General features: G+C 43.8%; 1 protein-coding gene across 3 annotated transcripts in view; it reads right to left on the reverse strand.

Moving 5' to 3' along the window:
* The window catches only part of CALN1 (calneuron 1), a 668,523-nt gene that overhangs the window by 497,885 nt on the left and 164,638 nt on the right, over nucleotides 1–6,000 (reverse strand). The window lies entirely within an intron of this gene.

The following is a 6,000-nucleotide window of genomic DNA, read 5'->3' on the forward strand; positions in this document are numbered from 1 at the left end:
CTACATGTCTTGGCTGTGATCAAGCAGAGATCCAAGTGTCTCATTTCTCCCAGATAATACAGACATTGCACTCACACAGCACTCAAAACAGGTAGGAAATGCCCAAGCTCTAAGTGAGTACATGCAATGGTCTGCATCTCAAGAAGGAGCTGCCAAGCCTGGTTGAGATGCAGACGCTGCTTACATGAGTGGTGTGTGAGCACACACATTCTGAAATGCTAATCACACACGTTCTGAAATGCTAATCACACCTGCCCTGCTGCAAAGGGAAGTGACAGCCTTCAGGTGTCCCACAATGAAGCTGCTTCCAGCAGTCACACACAAATTTAAAGCATCCTTTTAGACCAATAGAAAAAAGCTCCTGCACCCAGATGGTCATCAGTGGAGCTTAGAAGTTTCCACTAATGCAGGGCTGACTAGAGGGTCCAGGCTATGAAAAAAGAGATGTGAGATAAAAGGATAGCAAAGACAATGGAAGAGAATGGAAGAACAAGCAAAGACAAGAAAGAGGAAAGGCAGCTGGGAAGATGATCATCTCTAAAGCAGAAAGAGCACAGCTCCTGGCCCAACTTGTCCAATGATGCTCTCCGTGACTTTGAACAAGATGCTGAATGCTTCATATTCTGCTTCCCCATCTAGCAAGGGGGATTAAGAGGATGGATAAACCTCTGAGCAGAATTAGGGCCAACAGGCAGGAAGCACAGGGAGTCAATCACAAGGCATGGGTAGAGAACACCTTTGTATCAGAGCTTCTGGAAGGTGAACTGGGCAGCAATCAACCTGTGAAAACCCTGAAAATTAAAAGGTTTAACCAGGAGCACAAAGCCAGTTAGTGACAGAAGTTGTTCTAGAACTCCAGCATCCTACATGCTATTTCCATTAGACAGCCCCAGCTAAGCGCCAGACATTTCCACCCGGATGTCAAACCCTCATTTCAAACTCAAAATGTCTAAAAATGAATTAATTATCTTCCTACAAAGTAGGCTACACTTCCTGGTTTCTCTATTTCTATCAAAGGTGCTTTTTGCTCATCACAACAACTGGGACAACTCTCCCAAATGCTCGGGGCCCCAAAAAGTAAAACAGACATGGCGGGGCGCGGTGGCTTAAGCCTGTAATCCCAGCACTTTGGGAGGCCGAGGTGGGCGGATTACGGGTTCAGGAGATCGAGACCATCCTGGCTAACGATCGAGACCATCCCGGCTAACACGGTGAAACTCCGTCTCTACTAAAAAAATACAAAAAACTAGCCGGGCGAGGTGGCAGGCGCCTGTAGTCCCAGCTACTCTGGAGGCTGAGGCAGGAGAACGGCGTAAACCCGGGAGGCGGAGCTTGCAGTGAGCTGAGATCCGGCCACTGCACTCCAGCCTGGGCGACAGAGCTAGACCCCGTCTCAAAAAAAAAAAAAAACAGACACATGGCTGAGGCAAGAGCCAACTGTCAGCTTGCAACCCATCCCCTCGCCCTTAACTCTTTCCATGGCTAACAACGTGTACATCCACAGGACAATTGCAAATGGCAGGATGCTGATTACAAAGGGCACATGCATTTGCCAATTATAAGGGGTACATCTTCAGCTAGTTACAAGTCAGATGTTCCGAAATCTATCCTTATATTTAAACATAATACAAGAATCTTTCTCTGGAAGAATACTTTGATGACCACCTCCTTTTCCCTCCAAGTTAATTTTCAGACCAAAAAGCTTTCAAAGGGAGAATCGCATGTATGAATTAGGACTACTCTGTCTTTCCCTTAAGGCCAATCCTGATTTCTTGGGACTGTGTGTCATGGTCATTTGAGTACGGACTGATACCCACTGCCACAATGTGAATGTCTCCCTCAAATTTTATGTGTCAGAAACTTAATCCCCAATGCTACAGTGTTGAGAGGTGGGACCTCTGAGAGGTGGTTCGGTCATGAGGGCAGAATTAATGCTGTTATTGCAGGTGTAGGTTATCTATCACAGGAGTGAGTTCCTGATAAAAGGATGAGTTCAGTTGGGTACGGTGGCTCACGCCTGTAATCCCAGCACTTTGGGAGACGTAGGCAGGTGGATCACCTGAGGTCAGAAGTTCGAGACCAGCCCAGCCAACATGGTGAAACCCCATCTCTACTAAAAATACAAAAAATTAGCCGGGCGTGGTAGTGCACACCTGTAATCCCAGCTACTCGGAAGGCTGAGGCAGAAAAACTGCTTGAACCCAGGAGGCAGAGATTGCAGTGAGTTGAAACCACGCCATCGCTCTCCAGCCTGGGCAACAAGAGTGTCTCAAAAAAAAAAAAAAAAAAAAAATGAATTCAGCCCCTTTCCCTTCTCTGTCTCTTTCATTCTCTCTCTAGTAACACTCATGCTCTCTTCCTCTTGTGCTACAGGACGACACAGCAAGAAGGCCCTTGAAAAACTCTTGCCCTTGGACTTCCCAGCCTGCAGAGCTGTAAGAAACAAATCTTTGCTATTTGTAAACAACCCAGTCTCAGGTATTCTGTTATAGCAGCACAAAACAGACTGAGACATCCATGGTCCAGAAAATGAGATGTCAACCCTGGATAACACTTCTTGTGTGATTTCAACTTCACCCTCAGCACCAGTCCTACATGCAGTGAGCCTCACCAGCTGTTATCTTAACATGTTTAAGTCTTCATAAACATGGGAAGACACCTGCTCTGATATTATCTAATTTGTTAGCTAAGCCTCACTAGATAAGCCTCACCAGCTGCTATCTTAACCAATGTTTAAGTCTTCATAAACATGGAAAGACACCTGCTTTGTTCTTACCTAATTTGCTACCTGGAACAAGACCCACTAAGGTCGGTACAAAAAGTATTCCTTCCATTCCACCATGCATCACTCTAGTTTCTCAGCATTTTATAAATATCTTCCTATTGTCACCTTTTACCTGGTTGTCTGCAGCTTTGGATTCGTTACACAAAATTTTACAGTCATAATAAGGATGTTATACTCAAGCAAACATATCCAACCCACGCCCCAGTTCAGCCACAGAATAAATGTTGAGTACTTTGCAAAGAAAACTGGTCACAACTGAATCCCACTTGATATACCAACATAATTTGCTTCTGAAAAAAAAAAAAAGGCAGCTTACAAAATTAGGTACACATTCAGTTCATTTAGTCTCTGAATTCAAAAAGCTCAAAGTCTAGTGGGAAAGAAAACGTGCAATTGAACCATCCATATAGATATATAAAGTCATGTTCAAGAAAGGGAAGAACATTATCCTAAATAAGCTAAAAACAGCTGCTGCAATTAAGGACTAAATTTCACTCCAAGCTGCCTAGGGAAACCCAAGCTTTAAGATTCTCTCCTTGGCTAAGGGAAGAGAAATATATAAGTTCAAGCAAAGACAAATCTTATCCTGAAATTAAAACTTGGAAGATGGATCCTGCTATACAGGGCAACAAACAAAAATAAATAAATATTTGCAACAGCAGTTTCACTCATTGTGAAATATTTAAGCAACTGTCATGAAAACAATCTTTCTGTATTTTATGTAAGCCAGTGATATGGTCTGAATGAATGTGGCCCCCAATAATTCATACACTGGAACCTAAGACTCTAATGTGATAGTATTAAGAGATGGAGCCTTTAGAAGCTGATTAGGTCCATGAGCATTCCTCCCCTCATGGATGGGATTAATACCCTTATAAAAGGGCTGGAAGGAACTAGCAAGACCCTTTTGTCTTTCTGCCTTCCACCATGTGAAAATGCAGCAACAAGACAGCATATTGGAAGCCAAGAGCAGCCCTTGCCAGATGCAAAATCTATAGGTGTCTTGATCTTGGACTTCCCAACTTCTAGAACTGTAGGAAATGAATTTCTGTTGTTTATAAATTAGCTAATCTAAGGTATTTGTTACAGCAGTAGAAACTAAGGCAGAGTGGTTTCATGGTTAAGAACTGGCTGGGTGCAGGGGCTCATGCCTGTAATCCCAGCACTTTGGGAGGTGAAGGCAGCAGTTGGAAACCAGCCTAGACAACATGGTGAAACCCCATCTCTACTAAAAATACAACTATTAGCCAGGCGTAGTGGCAGGTGCCTGTAATCCCAGCTACTTGGGAGGCTGAGGCACGAGGATCACTTGAACCTGGGAGTGGAGGTTGCAATGAGCTGAGACTGTGTCACTGCACTCCAGCCTGGGTCATAGAGGGAGACTCCACCTCCAAAAACAAAACAAAACAAAACAAAAAACCAGCACTTTCTAGTCAAAAACAGTGTTAGATTTTAATCCTACCTCTGACCTTATTAGCCAGGTAAATAAGTTGCTTGACCTCTGTCAGCCTGTCTCCTCTTCTGTAAAACTAGGGTTTTAATACATACTAAAGAGAATAGTACTGTTGTAAATATTAAACAGGATAAGCAGCCAGGCATGGTGGCTCGCAACTGTAATCCCAGCACTTTGGGAGGCCAAGGCGGGAGGATCACTTGATGTCCAGATTTCCAGACCAGCCTGGGCAACAGAGTAAGACCCTGTCTCTACACAGACAAAAAAAGAAAAAGAAAATTAATTAATTAATTAGCTGGGCACGGTGGTACACACATGCAGTCATAGCTACTCAGGAGGCTGAAGTGAGAGGATCATTTGGGCACAGTAATTTGAGACTTCAGGGAGCTATGATCACACCACTGTACTCCAGCCTGAGTGACAGAGCAAGACTCTGACTCTAAAAAGATACAATACAGACAGCACTATACTTAGCACCAGGCATCTGCTCAGTGAGTATCACCAGTAATCATTTGTGAAGGATTATATGAAGCAGGATGCAGGGGCAACAAGAAGTCATGGACGAATTAGATTGATGCCTGGATTACTTGCTGGATTACAAAGGAGGGTCGGTAAGACCTGACAAAGGGCAAGCTTCAGGGAGAGGCTGGCATGTAAACCACTGTGCTGAGGGATCAGGCGTGAGCAGCAAAGCACCAGGGGCTTCCAGTGCTGAATGGTGTCAGCAAGCTCTGGCAATACCATGCAGAAGGGGCTACTTGAATGGAAACTACCAGAGCCAAAGAAGAGTCCATTTTCTGGGTGCCAGGAAGGCTAAATGGTCATATCAAAGAAAAGATATTGAGAGGTTAAAACCAAAAGGGACGGTTACTGTTAATGGGGTCAAGGAACTGGTACATTTCTTGACAGAGTAATATACTAAAGAGGCCATGTATGGTGGCTAACACCTGTAATCTCAGCCTTTTGGGAGGCTGATACTGCAAGATCACTTGAAGCTAGGAGTTCAAGACCAGTCTGGGCAATATGGTAAGACTGTGTCTCTAGAAAAAAATTTTAAAAATTAGTCAGGCATGGTGGTGCACGCCTGTAGTCCCTGCTACTCAGGAGGCTGAGGTAGGAAGATCACTTGAGCCCAGGAGTTTGAGGCTGCAGTGAACTATAATCTTGCCACTGCCCCTTAGCCTGGGCAACAGAGGGAGACCTTGTCTATAAAAAAAATTAATTAAATAACTAAAGAGCCTCATTCACATTAACTTGAAATGATGCCCTTTTGTGATGGTCAATTTCATGTGTCAACTTGACTGGGCCATGGGTTGCCCAGATATTTGGTTGAACATTATTCTGGATGTGTCTGTGAGGGTGTTGCTGGATTAGGTTAACTTTTGAACTGGTAGCCTGAGTAAAGCAGATTCTCCTCTCCAGTGTGGGTAGGTCTCATCCAATAATGAATAGAATGAATAGGCTTACATAGAATGAACACACTGAGTAAGAAAGAATTTGTTCTTCAAACTGTCTTCAAGCTGGGACATCCATCTTATTCTGCCCTTGAACTCAGACTTGGACTGGAGCTTTTCACTATCTGATTATCAGGTCTTCAAACCAGACTGGAACTATACCATCAGCTCTCTTGGGTCTTCAGCTTGCTGACAGCTGACTGTGGAATTTTCAGAGTCTGTAACTGCATGAGCTAATTCCTTACGATAAATCTCTTTAAAGATAGATAGATAGATAGATAGATAGATAGATAGATAGATAGATAGAT

This window comes from Piliocolobus tephrosceles, chromosome 8 (genome assembly GCF_002776525.5).
Source record: "Piliocolobus tephrosceles isolate RC106 chromosome 8, ASM277652v3, whole genome shotgun sequence".
Classification (NCBI taxonomy): domain Eukaryota; kingdom Metazoa; phylum Chordata; class Mammalia; order Primates; family Cercopithecidae; genus Piliocolobus; species Piliocolobus tephrosceles.